The sequence below is a fragment of the Lissotriton vulgaris genome, chromosome 4_1, assembly GCF_964263255.1.
Source record: "Lissotriton vulgaris chromosome 4_1, aLisVul1.2, whole genome shotgun sequence".
Classification (NCBI taxonomy): domain Eukaryota; kingdom Metazoa; phylum Chordata; class Amphibia; order Caudata; family Salamandridae; genus Lissotriton; species Lissotriton vulgaris.
Window position 1 is genome coordinate 836,838,398 of NC_141691.1, and position 19,564 is coordinate 836,857,961.

Below are 19,564 nucleotides of genomic sequence, written 5' to 3' on the forward strand. Positions count from 1 at the left end.
TTTCAGCTATGCAACCATACCCCCCCGGAACCCAAAGACTTTGGTTTCCCAGAAGCTGATCGGCGGGTCATGAGAATAATGCAGCCGGATCGCTAGTCAGCATCGTTTTTGGTCGGAACTACGACGGTATCTGATCGTTATTGAACCTTTAACTTTTGTTCTTAATTAATGAAAACATTCTTGGCAAATGCTTTCGCTTTGGTTCGTCTTGCGCCGGCCCAAGAATTTCACCTCTAGCGGCACAATACGAATGCCCCCGGCCATCCCTCTTAATCATGGCCTCAGTTCCGAAAACCAACAAAATAGAACCGGAGTCCTGATCCATTATTCCTAGCTTAAGTATTCAGGCAACCGGCCTGCTTTGAACACTCTAATTTTTTCAAAGTAATCGTTTCGGACCCCCAGGACACTCAGTCAAGAGCATCAAGGGGGCGCCAAGAGGCAGGGGCTGGGAGAGGCGGTAGCTCGCCTCGCTGCGGACCGCCAGCTCGATCCCAAGATCCAACAACAAGCTTTTTAACTGCAGCAACTTTAATATACGCTATTGAAGCTGGAAATACCGCGGCTGCTGGCACCAGACTTGCCCTCCATTGGATAGTCGTTAAAGGATTTATAGTGTACTCATTCCAATTACAGGGCCTCGAAGGAGTCCTGTATTGTTATTTTTCGTCACTACCTCCCGAGTCGGGAGTGGTAATTTGCGCGCCTGTTGCCTTCCTTGGATGTGGTAGCCGTTTCTCAGGCTCCCTCTCCGGAATCGAACTCTGATTCCCAGTTATCCGTGGTCACCATGGTATGCACAGAAAGTGCCATCGAAAGTTGATGGGGCTGACATCCGAATGTATCGTCGCTGACAGGTGGACTTGTGATCGCCCCAAGGTTATCTTGAGTCATCAAAGCGGCCGGGCGAGCCCAGATTGGTCTTGGTCTGATAAATGCACGCATCCCGGGAGGTCAGCGCTTGTCGACATGCATTAGCTCACAGTTATCCAAGTAACAAATGGAGTGATTAAAGGAATCATAACTGATTTAATGAGCCATTCGCAGTTTCACTATACCGGCCATGTGTACTTACACATGCATGGCTTAATCTTTGAGACAAGCATATGCTACTGGCAGAATCAACCAGGTAGCCACACCTGCTGATGGGGTGGGGCGCGTGCCCATCTCCCCGACCGGCAACCTTCACACACTGTTCCCTCTTGGGAGCCTGCCATGCAAAGGAGCCCACCTGCCTGGGCGGGAGGGCTTGCTGGGGGGGTGTGGAGAGGTGCGGTCGCATAGGCACCGGGAGGCCCAGCCGTCTCCCCCGGGAGGGAGAGGCAGGCCGAGGTGCAGCCTGAGTGAGACGCTGGGGTGCCGGAGCCTGTCGGCAGCGGCACCCCTCGAAACAATCTTTCCGAGCTGCTGGGGAAATGTGCTGGGCAGAGAGGGGTGACGGTGTGGCGTGCAGGGCCTACGGACCCCTTCCGCTCGGGTCAGACCACTAGGGGCATGAGCTGCCGGGGCCGCTCAGCCTTCGATCTGCTGGGTAGGGTGAAGGGTCTCCCGCCAGCCATCAGCCCTCGAGTTGGACGGTCCATGCAATGTGGAAGTGCTCCCAAATGGATCGAGAGTGCCCAATCGATCGGAGTACGGCTGGAGTCGCCCGCCCTGCGCAGCGAATGCCTTTTTCGCGTCCCTGCCTGATCCCGGGGTGAGCAGGCTCGGAGGAAAGGCCCATCGGGAAGGGGCAGAGAGGCAGGCACGGACCCGGGCCCCTGGGGGTCACTATGGGCTGTCCCAGGTGCTGCCTTCCCCCTCTCGGATTCACCAGACCTCACGGAGGTCTGACTGAGCAGGCTCGGAGGAAAAGGACCATCGGGAAGGAGCTGAGAGGCAGGTGTGTACCCGGACCCCTGGGAGCCCGGGCGGCGGGCGGGCAGGCTTGGGTACTGCCTTCCCCTGTTTCGGAATCGCCGGACCTCACGGAGGTCTGACTGACCCTCTCCCTAGTAATCCAGAGGATAAATACACCCCCTTCTTGTAATCCGTGCACATGAGGTGACAGAGGGGACCCAAGGCGTGAAAGTACTCGATCTCCTGGAGCCCTCGCTGGGATTGGGGAGGAAAATGAGCCCGCAACGGGACTTCCAGGGAAGCCCGGCCATCTGGTCGCCCCATAGGAAAGCATTGCATGCGACCAGATGGCCGAGGGGAAAGGTGCAACCAGATGGCCATGGCCGAAAGGACATCCCATCTGCCCACCCGAGCTGAGCCACAGCGGTAGGGCTCCCGCCTGCCCATGCAGGGCTTGGGGGCTCCGCTTCCCGGGGGGCTCGGGGACCCTGGCTGTGCCTCAGGTACGGGGAGGACCGCCAGAGCTCTCGGGCCCAGACGCCCCTGGGGAGCACTGCCCAGGACCAATGAAACCTGTCCCAGGCACTTTGCCACACCGTGGGCCGGAGGAGGGAGCCCCCAGATGGAAGGGAGCTGTTGTTCAGGCACAGCCCATCTGGTCCCAGGCTGGGAACCGCCAGCCTGAGAGGGGTGTCCCGGCATACCCTGCCCCTAGTAATCCAGAGGAAAACTACCCCTCTTTCTGGGAACCTGTGCGCACCGAGTGACAGAGGGGACCCAGGGCACGGCCGCACCTGACCTCCTGGAGCCCTGGCTGGGATCGGGGAGGCAAATGAGCCCCCATCGGGACATCCAGGCCGGCCCGGCCTTCTGATCGCCCCATTGGAAAGCATTGTGGCGAACAGATGGCCGAGGGGGAAGGTGCGACCAGATGGCCAGGACTGAAAGGACTCCCATCTTCCTGCTCCGAGCCAGGCCTTCCTGGTATGGCTCCCGCCTGCCCTAGCAGGGCTCCGGGGCTCTGCATCCCGGGGACTCTGAGACCCTGGCTGGGCCTCAGGCATGGGGAGGACCGCCGGAGTTCTCGGGCCCGGATGCAAGGGAGAGCACTGTCCAGGGCCCGGACGCCTGGTGGAGGACTGCCCAGGACCGATGGAGCCCGTCATGGCCACTTTGCCACACCGTGGGCCGGAGGAGGGAGCACCTCGGACGGAGGTGAGGTGATGTCCGGGCATAGCCCATCTGGTCCCCAGCAGAGAACAGCTAGCCCGGGAGGGGTGTTCCAGCATACCCTGCTCCTAGTAATCTGGAGGAAAGCTACCCCTCTTTCTGGGAACCCGTGCGCACCGCGAGACTCAAGGGACCCTAGGCCCAGACGCGCCAGACCTCCTGGAGCCCAATTGGGATTGGTGAGGCAAATGAGCCCCCATCGGGACTTCCAGGGCAGCCCGGCCATCTGGTCGCCCCATTGGAAAGCATTGCGTGCGACCAGATGGCCAGGATTGAAAGGACTCCCGTCTGCCTGCCCCGAGCCTTCGCGGTTGGGCTCCCGCATGCCCTTGCAGGGCTTGGGGGCTCCGCGTCCCAGGGGGCTTGGGGACCGCGGCTGGACCTCAGGCACAGGGTGGACCGCTGGAGCTCTTGGGCCCGGACGCCCGGGGGAGGACTGCATGGACTTATGGAGTCCGTCCCAGGAACTTTGCCACGCCATGGGCCGGAGCAGAGGAGCGGTGTTGTCCAAGCATAGCCCATCTGGTCACCGGCAAAGAACCGCCAGCCCGGGAAGGGTGTCCCGACATACCCTGCCCCTAGTAATCCGGAGGAAAGCTACCAGCCTTTCTGGTAACCCCTGTGCACCGAGTGACGGAGGGTACCCTAGGCGTGGATGCGCCCGACCTCCCGGAACCCTGGCTGGGATCGGGAAGGCAAATGAGACCTCATCGGGACTTCCAGGACAGCCCGGCCATCTGGTCGCCCCATTGGAAAGCACTGCATGCGACCAGATGGCTGAGGGAATAGGTGTGACCAAATGGCCGGGACCGAAAGCAGGCCAATCTGCCCACCCAGAGCCTTAGCTGGAGGGCTCGCGCCTGCCCTTCCAGGGCTCAGGGGCTGCACGTCCCAGCGGCTCGGAGACCCCAGCTGTGTCCCAGGCACTGGGCTGCTCACCTCCCTGGGCTAACGTTGTGGCTACCGGGCCCGGACGTGCAGGAGAGGCGAGCGGGTGAGTGGATTTTTCGAGCCCTGTAGAGTCGGCTAGTAATAACTCAAGGAAAATTTTCTATTTTGTTCAGAGTTTCCTGGCTCTCAGGGCAGAGGCTATCATGCTCCCTGCCTCGGATACCTGGTGTGAGAAACTCTTCAACTGCTTTTTTAATAAGATTTGCTCTATACAGGCAACGTTTAGAGGTCAGAGCCAGCGTATGGTGGGAATTGTGCCCCCTGATGCCTTATCAGCTCGCCTTTTTTGCTGATAGCTTTTACATCTATTGACTTACCAGACTCACTTCAAATTCTCAAGGCCATGAAATCAGGCTCATTGGCTGATCCCTGCGCGGCTAGGCTCTTGGCCTCTGTAGCAGAGACAGTCAATCCGGAAGTCAACAAGCTTATTAATCTCTCCTTGCAGGAAGCACTTGTTCCAGCAGAGTGGAAACAGGCAAAGATTTTGCCGCTTCTAAAAAAAATCTTCTCTGGACCCTTGGGATCCAGGGAGCCATCACCCGATTTCCCTTCATCCCAGCGTGGCCAAAATCTGTGAGAAGGCAGTCAATAAACAGCTGGATTTCATTGAAAGTTCAAGCTTGCTCCATCCAGCTCAATTGGGGTTTAGAGCTACTTACATAACTCAGTCAGCTCTAATTGAAGTCTCCGAAGCTATTCAGGATTGCCTGGATGCTGGTGGAAGCGCTGCCCTTATACAGCTGGACCTCTCAGCAGCATTTGATACGGTTCCCCATTCGCTGCTTCTGGCTCACCTGGCAGATATTGGTATCACAGGCTTGGCTTGAAGCTGGCTGAAATCCTTCTTGGAGGGGCGCACGCAACAAGTATGGCTCCCGCCATTTTCATCCCGCCTCCATGGGTGACTATGGGAGTGCCGCAAGGGCCCTCCTTGAGTCCCCTTCTTTTTAACATCTACGTCACTCTGCTGGTGCGATTGGCAGAGGAGTTGGGAGCCAAGATTGTGGCATACGCCGATGACAAACAACTTCTATTTATGTCGGGCAAATCTGAGTTTTCTACTCTGGAGGTCAAAAATTGCCTGACAGCTGTTTTCAGTGTCTTTCAGCCGCTCAGCTTAAATGAAATGAAGATAAGTCAGAAATCCTCCTTTATGGGAATTTTCCTCTGCAGTTCAGAGAGTCACTTTGGCCTTCCAACTATCCATTGCCATCTTCTTCTGGTCAACCAGTTAAGAACTTGGGTGTTTGGTTCGATGAGAACGTATCCTTCTCGACCCAAATTAAGAAGCTGGCTGGGGGCTGTTTTGGGATATTAAAGTCCCTTAAGAAATTTCTCCTGCTGCTTCCAAGGGTAACAAAGGAAACGGTGACCAGGGCATTGATACTGTCACGTATTGATTATGCCAGTGCTTTGTACATTGGCCTACCGGACTATACTCTCAACAAACTGCAAATGGTTCAGAACGCAGCGGCTAGGCTTCTGTTTAATATTTCAATCAGATGCATTATTAGACAACACCTGCTAATCCTGCATTGGCTGCCTGTCATTAATCAAGTGAAGTTCAAAGCCCTGGTGGTTGCTCACCGTGCCCCGTATGCGTCTGGGCCTGCCTATCTAAGGAAGCACTTCATGTTTTACACTCCTGGAAGACCTTTGAGGTCAGCATCCCAGCTACTTGCCCGGATACCTCGTGTCCGGCTCCAAAGAACGGGGGTAGGTCTCTAGCCTTTTGGGCTGCCACAGCTTGGAATGCCCTTCCTTACTCTTAGCGTAGCATTCAGGATCTGGGTCAATTTAAAAAGCAGCTCAAAACATTCCTATTTTAATCTTCTTTTTTCTTCTTCTTAGCACCTCATGGTTCGCGCCGGGACACTCCCTGGAGTATCTGTGTGCGTTATAAACTTCAGTAACATAACATAACAAAATCGATTTTCACTGCCGCAAGGCAGGCTGCTTCAATAGGGAAACATGGAATACATTATTACATTAACTGAATACTAAACTTGGAAAACTAGCAGCTAGAGAAATATTTCAGGGACTCATTTTAATCCTAACAAAATCCATTTCAATGTTGGAATTAAATGTTGTCTTACTATTAAGCAACTGGTACTTTTATGAAGTTACCAGTCTTATGTCAAAAGCTTGTAACCCTTCAACTGCCACCTGGAGGCTGAATGGCACTCCTGTGGTGTGGTAAGATTTGTATTGCTCCCAGACAAAGGACAAAGGGCTTGGGTGTGGGCAGGTTCTGGTCTTCCTTTGACAGGATAGCCTGGGGGCTGTGCTCTAGGACTAGTTATACGTTAAAGGAGCTTCCCTGTCACAAGCCAATGAAATTGACACCAGGCCTTCTCTCTTCCTGTGTGCCTCTAGCCAACTTGGCTCCAAACCCAGTGGGGAGGGGGAAGTGATCCCAGAACTGGTTTGAAGATATGCCCATCACTGGTTGGGCAAAGGAGCTCTAACCGGGAAAGAAGGGTTTTGCCATATTGGACTGTTCCAGAAATGTGTGCAGGAGGTTTGGGACAGCGGTGGAGGGATGATGTGGCACCCTAAGATTGGTCAGGGGTGCCTAACATCTAGAATGTTCTGCCTGCATTTATAAACACCTGTACAAGGTAGAGACAGATAGCAAGACCCTCGATGGGGAAAGCAGCAAGACCAGGGCCAGCTGGAAAAAGAAGCCACTTGATACCCCTAATTGATTATGGACTATGACTGCAACTGACCTATAGGACTAGATGGGCCTCTCAAGGGCTAGTGGCTCTGGCCCCCTCATGCCCTGAGGACCATTTAGGGGAAGATTTGGACTCCATTGCCAACCCAGATGCCCTGCAAGACGGCCAGAATGCCAATGTGTTTGTGGAGAGCAGAGGAGAAGGCTGGGGCAGGGAGCTAATGAAACCAACTACCAGCAGGGTGTGCCCCTTTTAAGGTCAGGAGACCTACGAAAAATACTTCCTGTGTCGACAGCTTGCCATCAGGAGTAAAATTAACCCAAGATCAAGGAAATTGGCCCATAGGAATCCGAGTTACACAGCTTCAAAGATTTTGACTCCTGTTCAAGAAACGCAGTGCATGGGTTTCTACTGCTATTCCTTCTAAACCCCGGAGATGGGCCAGTGCTTGGGTGTTGGCACAGATTTAATTATTTCATTTGTCCACTGGTAGGCGATAACCTGCTGGACTCTTGGTAAATATACTGTGTATAAGAGCATTATTTATGCCACAGGTCTGTGCTTTGCTATGTGAATTTGGTATTCCATTTGATCTCACCGGTGACTTTCTATGGTCATTGATTCCGATTTCCTTATAACAGGTGTGGTGAATCAATGGATGAACGTTGGGGCCTCTTGCCCTGATGAATATGCCAAAAATTGTTATGGTATTGAAACATGTAAGAGTTTCTCAAAATCATGGTATGAGCATGTCTTTGTGTTTTTAATCAAGTGTCAAGGATCTATGCTAATAAAAGATGTTGTGGTCCTGAGACCTAACTCTTTGGAATACTGTATACTACAATGTAGAGGACCCAATACACAAGTTTGGTAGGGATAGCACTAGGTTCACATACTAGGACCTTTTTGCCATTTGTCTGTGTGACAAGGCAAGCATCCCTGCAAACATAGAGCACATCAAGGATGAAAAGCCCTGCCTTTTGGATGTGCTAACCAATTGGCATGTATTCTTGCTTACGTGTGGCATCTTCTAATCCTTTGGGATCAGTACCCCACCACTATTTGGTTTTAATACAGCATTGAAATCCCCCTTAGACACGTCATATATACAGCTGCTTACCCCTATGGAAATACATTTCACAGGCCTGCTTTGAGACTTGACACCAGACTTGCCTTGCCTTGCATGCCAGGACCAAACTGCAGCCTGTTCCGCGAGTCCTCCCACCGCCGCTTTTTCCACACTAGCGGCCGCCGAGCGGAGGACTCGCTATCCCGCCATCCCTTGCGGCGGCGCACCCTGACGCCATCATCAGAGCGCCCAGAGGCGCATTAAAAGTCCTTGCACCTCCGGCGGAAGCGGGCTCTTTCTTTCTACCTGCTTTGAGACTTGACACCAGACTTGCCTTGCCTTGCCTTCTAGGACCAAACTGCAGCCTGTTCCGCGAGTCCTCCCGCCGCCGCTTTTTCCACACTAGCAGCCGCCGAGCGGAGGACTCACTATCCCGCCATCCCTTGCGGCGGCGCACCCTGACGCCGTCATCAGAGCGCCCGGAGGCGCATTAAAAGTCCTTGCACCCCTGGGGGAAGCGGGCTCTTTCTTTCTACCTGCTTTGAGACTTGACACCAGACTTGCCTTGCCTTCCAGGACCAAACTACAGCCTGTTCCGCGAGTCCTCCTGCCGCCGCTTTTTCCACACTAGCGGCCGCCGAGCGAAGGACTCGCTATCCCGCCATCCCTTGCGGCGGTGCACCCTGACGCCGTCATCAGAGCGCCCGGAGGCGCATTAAAAGTCCTTGCACCCCCGGCGGAAGCGGGCTCTTTCTTTCTACCTGCTTTGAGACTTGACACCAGACTTGCCTTGCCTTGCCTTCCAGGACCAAACTACAGCCTGTTCCGCGAGTCCTCCTGCCGCCGCTTTTTCCACACTAGCGGCCGCCGAGCGGAGGACTCGCTATCCCGCCATCCCTTGCGGCGGTGCACCCTGACGCCGTCATCAGAGCGCCCGGAGGCGCATTAAAAGTCCTTGCACCCCCGGCGGAAGCGGGCTCTTTCTTTCTACCTGCTTTGAGACTTGACACCAGACTTGCCTTGCCTTGCCTTCCAGGACCAAACTGCAGCCTGTTCCGCGAGTCCTCCCGCCGCCGCTTTTTCCACACTAGCGGCCGCCGAGCGGAGGACTCGCTATCCCGCCATCCCTTGCGGCGGCGCACCCTGACGCCGTCATCAGAGCGCCCGGAGGCGCATTAAAAGTCCTTGCACCCCCCGCATCGCGGGAGCGCCCAGGGCTAAGCCCGGGCAAAGGGCGGACCCTCCTAGGCCCTCCTAGGCCAGAAGAGGCTGGGCTGGGCCCCCCCCCCCCTTCGCTATGCATTTCATGGCGAGGATAGACTGACCGATATTACATGTTCCTGTTTCCTGATTCTGATTCTCCTACGCCTTCAAAAGGTATATCATACTAAACTGAGAACTGTGTATTGTGTGTTTAACGCTTGGTCCGTGATATATAGACCAAGTGTGTTTTTTGTGAGGTGTCCACAGTGTTAAGATGGTGGAGTGAGATAAATAACGGTGATGGATCAAGCCCTGATCTTTGGACTGGGTAAGAGTGGTTTGCTTAATTCAGACACTCTGTTCATCACCACCCTCTTTTCTGAATCGTTTTTGGCCACTATAGGTGTGGCAGGGTATACTCAGACATGAGTCCCTTTCTCACTGCACCATCAGGATTCAAGCAAGCCGGGCTGAAGAAGGCTGAAATGCCAGAAACCGGTCCCCGATAGCTTGTCTCCTTTCTGGTGAAGAATTGGCTTGGTAGTTTAGTCTGCCCTGTTCCCATGATGCACTGGGCCAGGGACAGACTGATTTGCATATAGCCAGGTTCTGAGCTGGGATGGTGCAGTGAGATAAATAACGGTGATGGATCAAGCCCTGATCTTTGGACTGGGTAAGAGTGGTCTGCTTAATTCAGACACTCTGTTCATCACCACCCCCTTTTCTGAATCGTTTTTGGCCACTATAGGTGTGGCAGGGTATACTCAGACATGAGTCCCTTTCTCACTGCACCATCTGGATTCAAGCAAGCCGGGCCGAAGAAGGCTGAAATGCCAGAAACCGGTCCCCGGTAGCTTGTCTCCTTTCTGGTGAAGAATTGGCTTGGTAGTTTAGTCTGCCCTGTTCCCATGATGCACTGGGCCAGGGACAGACTGATTTGCATATAGCCAGGTTCTGGGCTGGGATGGTGCAGTAAGATAAATAACGGTGATGGATCAAGCCCTGATCTTTGGACTGGGTAAGAGTGGTCTGCTTAATTCAGACACTCTGTTCATCGCCACCCCCTTTTCTGAATCGTTTTTGGCCACTATAGGTGTGGCAGGATATACTCAGACATGAGTCCCTTTCTCACTGCACCATCAGGATTCAAGCAAGCCGGGCCGAAGAAGGCTGAAATGCCAGAAAACGGTCCCCGGTAGCTTGTCTCCTTTCTGGTGAAGAATTGGCTTGGTAGTTTAGTCTGCTCTGTTCCCATGATGCACTGGGCCAGGGACAGACTGATTTGCATATAGCCAGGTTCTGAGCTGGGATGGTGCAGTGAGATAAATAACGGTGATGGATCAAGCCCTGATCTTTGGACTGGGTAAGAGTGGTCTGCTTAATTCAGACACTCTGTTCATCACCACCCCCTTTTCTGAATCACAGTGTTAAGTCGGCATAATGACTACACCTGTCCCCATAGTAACATCTTTAATAGGCGGAGGAGAAAAACAAGGGACTTTAGACAATTATCTTATCAGGGCAGCTATGGGAACTGATAGAGACATCGCACTCGCTGAACGACGGGCCGAGAGACGTCGCTTTGTTGAGCTAATTAAAAACAAACGCTCTTCTCTGGGCACGCTACAGCTGGGGATGTCTCCGCTTCCTAGTGTGCAGTGTGAAACTAAGGGTCTGGATATATCGCCTGGAGACAGCATTCCTTTACTCCTTCAAGATTTAACCCCCCCATCCGATCTAAATAATACCTTGCTCATAAACATCTCTGCCTCCTCAGGTAACATGACGCGAGAGGCAGAAGCTTTGGTAAATATATCGTCACCATTGGCAGAGCCCGTTAAAAAACATAGCAAACCTTCTAAAAACCCACAACCACAAGGTCCTCCTCCGAAAAGAAGGCAAAATGGGGGCAGTAGACCACAGACAAATAAGACCAGTCCCATAAATTCTGCCAAATCTAAGAGCTCCTTACCTAATGCCCCTATATCATCTGTACCAACTACTGATTCACCCTTGCCATCATTGGATCCTTCTGGTATTGATTTAATGGGTAACATTGAAAAACTAGTTAGATCTTTTATACTACCTTTAGTAGCAAGATTACAAAAAAATAGCCAAACAGCTGGAGAACTTAGAACAGGCAATCGACGAAATTAAAGAAGGAATTAAGACAGTCACAATGCTCCCATCAGTGTCTACAAGTACTATATCACCCTTTAACTCAACTGATCAATTGGTGGTCAAAACTACAAACCAAATAAACCCGATAACTCCAAAATCAACGCCCACTAAAACATCCCGGCAAAAGGCGAAAAATAGTGACAAAGTGGCTCAGGTGGGTGGAAAACCTAATCCTCCAGGAAAATCTAATCCTCCTGAAAATCTCCATAAAACCATCGACCATGAAGATTCTGTGAGGCCATCCTTTTCTAAGAGGCACAATGTGGAGTTACCTCCGGAAGAACTCCACTTGTGGTGGTCCTCACCGGAGTTCCGGTTTTGGAGGATGGTAAAAATGAAAACCAATACCAGTTAAAGAACAAAGTCATATTTTGGCTCAGGAAGAACCGACCACTTCCCCCGAATGTGAATGGTAAAATTTTATATGCCAGGCGTCTTTCCTGGCTAGGTCCTAGTATAAAGAACATTACGGGGGATATTATTGTAATAAACTTTAGAGACACAAGGGCAGTTAAATACATTTTAGACTGGTTTCCTCACAATGGCAGTAATGCAATCACAGCCCGCGATCTGACCTATTTTTATCCTAGAAATTTGATAACCCCTGTAAACAATCCCAGGCCGCCATTCCATCACCAGGATGATTATATTGGACCCGTATTCCAACGCGAGGTCGATCGCTTTAGGCTCCAATTTTACCATCGAGATGATCATTTTAGACCTCTATTCCAAAGTCAAGATGCCTGCTTTAGACCCCAACCCTCACATCAGTTTGACCAGTATAGACCTTCATTCCATTATCAGAAAGATTATCTCAAGCCCCCAGGTATTCACTATTACTCACTATGGAATAATTTTCCTATCCGGGAACGCAGTTTTAATCATCAACCGTCTACAAGACCATTCCTGATCCCCACCCAGAATCGATTTAACATTCTGTCAGGAATAGACGATATAGAATGACTGATAACCACCCCAATTCCTTTGGATAATCTTAATTTACGCCCCCTAGATAAGCTGACCGCACCTCAAAACGCCTCATTATCAGAGGATTACTGTGCCAGCTTTTCTTCTTCCAGCGAACTTCCAAATAAGGCCATGGAAAATAGTATTTTGACTGAAGGGCCTTGGAACTTATTACAAGATCCTTCTCCGTTGTCTCAAGGTCAAACTACAGAAAGTCAAACCCATTCCAAACAACTGCATCCTCCTCCTAAGGTTCAATTGTCTAGTAGCCTGACCCTCTCTATTATATTTTGGAACATAGCAGGCTTGCGTCCTAAAGTCGACCAACTTAACTGGCTAGAAATAATCAAAAAAAAATAATATATTATGCTGCCAGGAAACATGGTCGGTAACCGCTATCCATCTTCAGGGGTACAGACTGTATTATTCAAGCGCACGTCCTTCCCTTTTTGGTAGACCCAAGGGAGGTTTATCAGTATATGTATCTAATACTCTCTCTTTTAAGGAAATCATAGAAATATCAACCGAAGAGAACTATCAGATACTTAAACTCTCAGTGAATCAAGGTCAAACATATTTTCTGGTAAATTTCTATAATAACCTGTCACCATCTGACTTTGTGAAAGTCCTAAATAGGATAACCCTTGTTTTAGATAAGCACCGGACTAGATGTTCCTCTTTGCCTTTTAAATTGATCTGGGGTGGTGACTTTAATATCACTATATGTAAAGAGCATAATAATCCAAATTGCGGCATTGTAGATGAGGGAGGAAGTCCTCTGACACATTTCGCACACTCTAGTGCTAGGAACATTCTAAATGAAAAGCTTTTTACCCTAGGACTGGGGTTTGCGAATGAATTTGTTGAACCCCCAATTGACTTCTCCCCCACCTTTCATGAAGGAGGCTGTAACAACATAATTGATTTCATTTTGATCTCCAATCAAATGAAGGATGAGCTGTTCACATTTTTAACAGGAGATGATATTAGTAGTGTTCACTTCCCAAACAGTGTTACTATCTCAGTGCAAACTGCACGTAATACAACAGGTAACCCTGGATTATTAACCCAAAAGGCCATAAGTATAGACAAAATTAATGGCTATTCGGTTAAATGGTCCAAAGTAGACCCGGATGTTGTCACAACAAAGGTCATTACCGGAGCCCTTGCTATGTTAGTAACATGCCTAAATCTGGATACCTCGGCAGATCAGATTGTGACTACTTTTATTAACATTACCAAGGTAATTAGCAAAGAGTTGCATCGGAAACAAAAACAGAATTTTTTGCATGAAAAAGGGTGGTTTAATTCTGAATGCCGTAAGGCCCTTTCGACTCTAAAAAAAAGCCTTACGCAAACCCGAGAGGGACCAACCTGAAGTCAGGAAGCTGAGAAAGCTTTATAACTTGGCCAAAAAAGAATGCAGGAAAGTAAGGAAACAAGATCTGTGGGAGAAGCTTCACGAGAGTTGTAACAGAAAGGACAGTTTAATGTTTTGGAAAGTGGTCAACTCACCCTTCTTGAATGATGGGAATTCTGGACCCAGCATTGAGGTAGTAATTACAGCCGAGGAGTGGGTCTCCCACTTTTCAAAAATATTTTCAGCTGAAGGTGTTAATCCAATTGAAAGTGGGGAGGAAGATATTATACATACATCACCCTATCCTATTGAACTATCCTTCAGTCACGAAGAAGTAATTAATGCCCTGTCATCCTCGAAGTCTGGCAAAGCCCCCGGGCCGGACGGCGTACCCTTGGATATTTACACCCATACTCAGGAGCTCTGGTCGCCAGTGCTGACCAGAGTAATTGAAGCAGCTCTAAAAGGGGGTCTTGTAAAATCCTGGTCAAGCTCTATCCTATTGCCCATTTTTAAGAAGGGTGATCGCAACAACCCCGCATGCTACAGGCCCATTTCACTCCTGGACTCTCACGGTAAAGTCGCTGGTCGTTTGATCCTAGATAGACTGCGGGCCTGGTCTGAGGTTAACAACATCATGACTGACCTGCAATATGGCTTCCGGGAGGGCCTGGGCACTGTGGAGCAGGCGCTGAATCTCTCCCTTCTTATTGGGAAATATGTCCAGGCAAAGAAAGGTAGTCTCCACTTAGTTTATGTTGACTTGACCGCAGCCTTTGGCTGTGTTTCACACTCAAGGCTGTGGTCAATCTTAACGGAACTGGGTGTAGACTTACCGATAATATCCTTCCTACGCGAGTTGTACTCGGAAGCATCGGCCAGGGTGAGATTTGGGGTGAATGGTGAGCTTACTCCCCCTTTCGCAGTCACCAAGGGAGTTAGACAGGGGTGTGTCCTGGCTCCTTTCTTATTTAACCTCTATACTAATGGTCTTGAGAAGGCCATGTTAGAGGGGAGTCAGGACCTGCCAGCAATCGCCCGTCGTCCCATTCCCGCGTTACTTTACGCGGACGACGCAGTGATTATGGCGCGTACCCCTTTACAACTTCAGAATCAGTTAAACTCCTACTGTAAATTTATGGCCTCACTGGGACTAATGGTCAATATAAAAAAAACCTTTGCTATGCATTTTGGTAAAAAACCAGCTAAGAAAAAATCGATATTTATTGAAGAAGTCAAGCTGGACTGTACCAAGACCTACCCTTATTTAGGTATTTTATTTGATAACCTTTCTTCCTGGAAACCGGCAATTGATAGTAGGCACATCTTATTCCTGAGAGCTACTTCTGCCCTTATCGCCTTTGCGCGTAAAATAGGGAAGCTCCCGCCAAAAGAACTCATGCAAATATATCAGGCAAAGTGTCACAGCGTAGCAGTATACGGTGCAGGGGTGTGGGGCTACGTACCTGTGGACATTTTACAGAGGGTAGAGAACAATTTCATTCGTTTCTTGTTGGCATTCCACAGTGCTCTCCAACGTTTGCCTATCATGTCGAATTGGGAATGGATTATATTGCTGATTATATCAAAATCCAGCCAATACTACTATGGCACCGTATTTGGTCCACGGAGCAGTGTAGTCTAACACGTGTGCTAATTTCAGACTGTTTGGGCCTAGACAATTGGTCAGATATTCCGTGGTTGTCCTATGTACACAATTTTCTTAAGGATTTGGATTATTCTATTTATTTTAAAGAACCCTCTATTTTAACTACTATTACAAGAAAGACCCCGAGGACGCTAGGTTTGTCTCATTTAAGGGAACTACGCATAGCCAAAGAAATTAATAAAGTGCCAAATCGGCATATTTTAACAATTCAATGTACTCAGGGCATTCAACCATATCTCACCTTTTGTCTGACCAGCTATGAAAAATATTTGTTGACACGGTTTAGGCTCAATCGGCCACATGCATCATTGTTGCCGTTTGCGATTCCTAAATTGAGAAAATTATGGAATCGCAATTTAGAAATCGCAAACGGCAATGCATGAAAAATTCGCATTTATTTTTGCGATTCGGTATTTTTCCTTAATTGAGATTCACAATTTGCGAATCGCAATTAAGGAAAACCCTTCCCATTGATTCCTATGGGCCAAAAGGCCCATAGGAATGAATGGGAAGGCATTCACATTTTGCGAATTTCATTTTGCGAATCGCAAAATGTGAATGCAATTTCAAGGGTGCAGGGGGGGTCCAAAGAACCCCTCCCTGCACCCCTGAAATGTAACTTTAAGTGCAATTTACACACACACATGAACCAAGGACATGTGTGTGTGTAAATTAAAACTTTAAAATATGCAACTAGTGCATGTTTGAAAGTTTTCGGTAAATTAGCATGAAGTTCAACTTCATGCTAATTTACCCCTTCCAAAGTGCGAATTCGCAATTTAAAAGTAATCATGCATTGCATTTAAGAAATCTGAAATTGCGATTTCTTAAATGCAATCGCAATTTTAGAAATCGCAACATGGTTGCGATTCCTAAAATTGCGAAATGCATGATGCATGATGCATTCCAAATTAGTCAATTGCATTCGCAAACGGCCGAAAATTGCGATTCGCACCGTTTGCGAATGCAATCGGCTTTGATGCATGTTGGCAAATATGTTTTTCCGTTTGGTTACATTCCCAAAGAGACAAGATTGGTCCACTTTAATTATCCGATGTCCTTGTGATGGTACTTCTGAACAGTTCACTATTCACGTACTACTGTTCTGTAAATTTTACGAATCACCACACAAACGTTGGATTATTCCATTACTGCAATCCCAGGGTCTGCCCTGCTCTAATGGCACTACAACATTTAGAATCAGTATCAAATGCTAAATGCATAGCTATGTTTCTTAAAAACTGTTTGAAAATTCGTTGCAAATATGATTACTTGTAGTCAGAGTGTTTTACAAAATGTTATGACTGTAAACTGAAGTGTGTATAACAATTATGTTTGGCATTGTGCAAGTTTTTGGCGGAAATCAGATTTTTATCTTGCAAACCGTGGTTATGAAAGACTTTATTCTGTAATATTATGTTTAATACTAATTTTATCGTATTTTTATGATTGTGTATGAAATTGTATATTATGATTGTCGCTTTTATGATTTTAATCTGTTTTTAAAATCTAATAAAGCTTTCTACTACCACAGGGTAATTGATGGTGCACTACATGGGGTGTAGGAGTCGGAGGTTTCTTTTTGTTTGGTTAAAAGCAATAGGCTTGATTTATATAAAAATACAGTGACAGTTAGGAATTGGGGTGAGAAAGCAAAAGACACACAATTAATGAAGGGAATGCAGAACAAATCAAAACATTCACCCCCAGTCAAGAGATCTGGGTTAAATCTATCATTCTTTTGCTCACCATGCACCCCGGTTCAGACCTGGCCGTATGCAAATCAGTCCTGACCCTGTGCCTCATGGGAACAGTGCAGCCCAAACTGCCAAGCCAGGTCCTCCTTGGACCAGAAACGAGAATCCTAGAACCGGTTTCGGGTTTCACCCCTCATCAGCCAGGATAGCTTGATTACAGTAAGCCGGGACCCACGTCTGTGTATACCCGGCACACTTAGGGAAAGCAAAATACACACAATTGATGGACGGAATGCAGAACAAATCAAAACATTCACCCCAGTCAAGAGATCTGGGTTAAGTCCATCATTGATTTGCTCACCATGCCACCCCAGTTTAGACCTGGCCATTTGCAAATCAGTCTTGACCCTGTGCCTTAGGGGCCACATTTACAAGGCCTTTGCTGTCCCGATGTGTCACTTTTTTTGAAGCACTTTCTTTCTATGGGTGCTGCACGCATAGAAAATGGAAAATGTAATCAATTATTGTTTTGTGCAGGAAGGTGTCATTGTTGAACCATGGTCGCTACTTTAGCTGTGCAGACATGCTAACGCACTGATACTCTACCTATTACTGCATGAATATTTTTTGAATATTTGTGAAAATATTGTGTACAGTTTATATGCAGGTAGTGACACAACATGGAAAAACAATGGAGTAACTATAGATCAATTATCATCACAGCGGTTTCATGAATGAAAAATGTACATGTTTGTCATAGCCGAAGAGTGTGGACATGAAACGCTTCAGCCATGACAAATATGTGCATTTTTCATTCATGAAACCGCTGTACTGATGAATTATATTGCACACATTGAGTAACCGTCTTTTATGATATATTGTTTTCAATTTTCCCTAAAAAAAAACCTATTTTAAATAAATCATATCGGTATAGATAAATATATATTTTTGATACCTTACCATATCTGGTTGTTCACATATTATTTTGGTGTGTCCAGAGGTCCACTTTGTTATTGTATTTCCTAAATGGTTTTTCACACTTGTATTCAGACCCTGATTTAGGAAATATATTCAGGGGGACCCCTATTCTTGCAAACACTATAGTTTGAAAACCAGATGGTACCGATGTTCCTGGATTGCATGTAAGAGGTGCAAATGAGGCAACACTCTTTAGATAGAGCAAAATGGAGCTAAGAAAGCATGGCATACAATAAATGTTGTTGCTCCCGGAAAACTGCAGATTATAGGGACAGTCGTGGTTCTTCACAACACCAGAGGCGGCATGAGAATGGCTTGAAACGTGGCACTCAGTTGAGTAGCAGAAACACAGAGGCCGGATGACAGGTTGGAGGAAATGACCGTGGTAGACAGGGAGGTTGGAATGATGCTGCGGCTAGAGGAAAAGAGCTATCCTGATACAGAACTGCAGCAACTCTATTTAAAGCTTGTTGAACCAGAGAGTGTATGAAAGAGGGACACAACACTCTTTGATACACCAGCACAGCCCCATTCTCACCAACAGGAGTCGATTCCAGACGATGACTTGTGGACACAATCCAAGTTTAAGGCTGTTGAGATGCATGGGGGGTTGACAGACAGCTTAGGCACTGGGATGGCAATCAGTGTTAAGGCTGCAGCATGAGGCTGTAAGGTATTGGGGAAGAAGTTGGGGGGATGGGGAGCTCTGGCATCACCGTGGTCACACAGAAATAAGCTATTCAGACAGGAGGACGAAGATGGGACAGCATAGGAAACAATTAAAATAGGAATGACAAGGACGATGGGATCACTTTGACTTAGACTAACAATACTCATGTGGGTTTTTAATGGCCTGGGAAGTAAGCTGAAGAGAATAAAATTGAGCAAGTTCTTTTGGAAACCCAACCCCATGGCCCTGCTTCAAAAGACCCATTTGGTGTGGACTAAGAGTGGTTTCCTTGGCAGGGTTTGATACAGGGTTTAGGTCCATTCAGGGTTTAAGTCTGGCACATGGGGGACTGCCATTGTGCTAAATAGGTCTTTCCCACTAGTTGTGACTCAAGGTTGGGCAGATCCAGAAGGCTGCTATGCAGCAGTCAGTGGGGTGTAAAATGAAGAAAAGATTGTACTTAATACAGTATACTTACTCAAGGGTATGAAATCCATGAGACAGGAAACACTGGGGAGCTGGATTGCCCAGTTTCCAGGTGCCATAATGGTCATAGGGGAACCTAAATATTACATGCTGACATGGATAGGATCACTGCCACAGGTCAACTGGGAAGGGGTGACAATAGATTGTGCAGGTTCATAAAGGCTGTGGGTCTGGTTGCGCTTTGGAAAGAATTGTTCCCCACAACCCGCCAATAGTCTTATTTCACTGAGGGATTACATGCTCTCCCCAGCCTGGATAATTTTTCATATCAACATCCCAGGAGAGGAGATTTTGGATACACCATACTTACCATGTGGCATCGTTGACACTCCCTGCTGAGCACTTTCCTGTACATGTGGCTGCAGGGTCGGAGCCCAGAGTCGAGACTCGATCCATGGTACCTGCGTGACTAGGAGGTCAAAAAGCAGATACCACATACCGCTGACTTATATAGGATCAGTGGACCCAGAGGAAACATTACAGGAAGCCAATAAAACAGTAGTGAGTAGCCAAATGTTGCTTACTACCTCTGGTTCACATAACAAAAAGATTCAGATATTACAAAATTTAGATGAGCAACT

General features: G+C 48.4%; 1 protein-coding gene and 1 pseudogene across 1 annotated transcript in view; both read right to left on the minus strand.

Moving 5' to 3' along the window:
• The window catches only part of LOC147722651 (18S ribosomal RNA), a 1,780-nt pseudogene extending 648 nt beyond the window's left edge, over positions 1 to 1,132 (minus strand).
• Positions 1 to 19,564, minus strand: part of GMPR (guanosine monophosphate reductase) — a 491,435-nt gene that overhangs the window by 305,700 nt on the left and 166,171 nt on the right. The window lies entirely within an intron of this gene.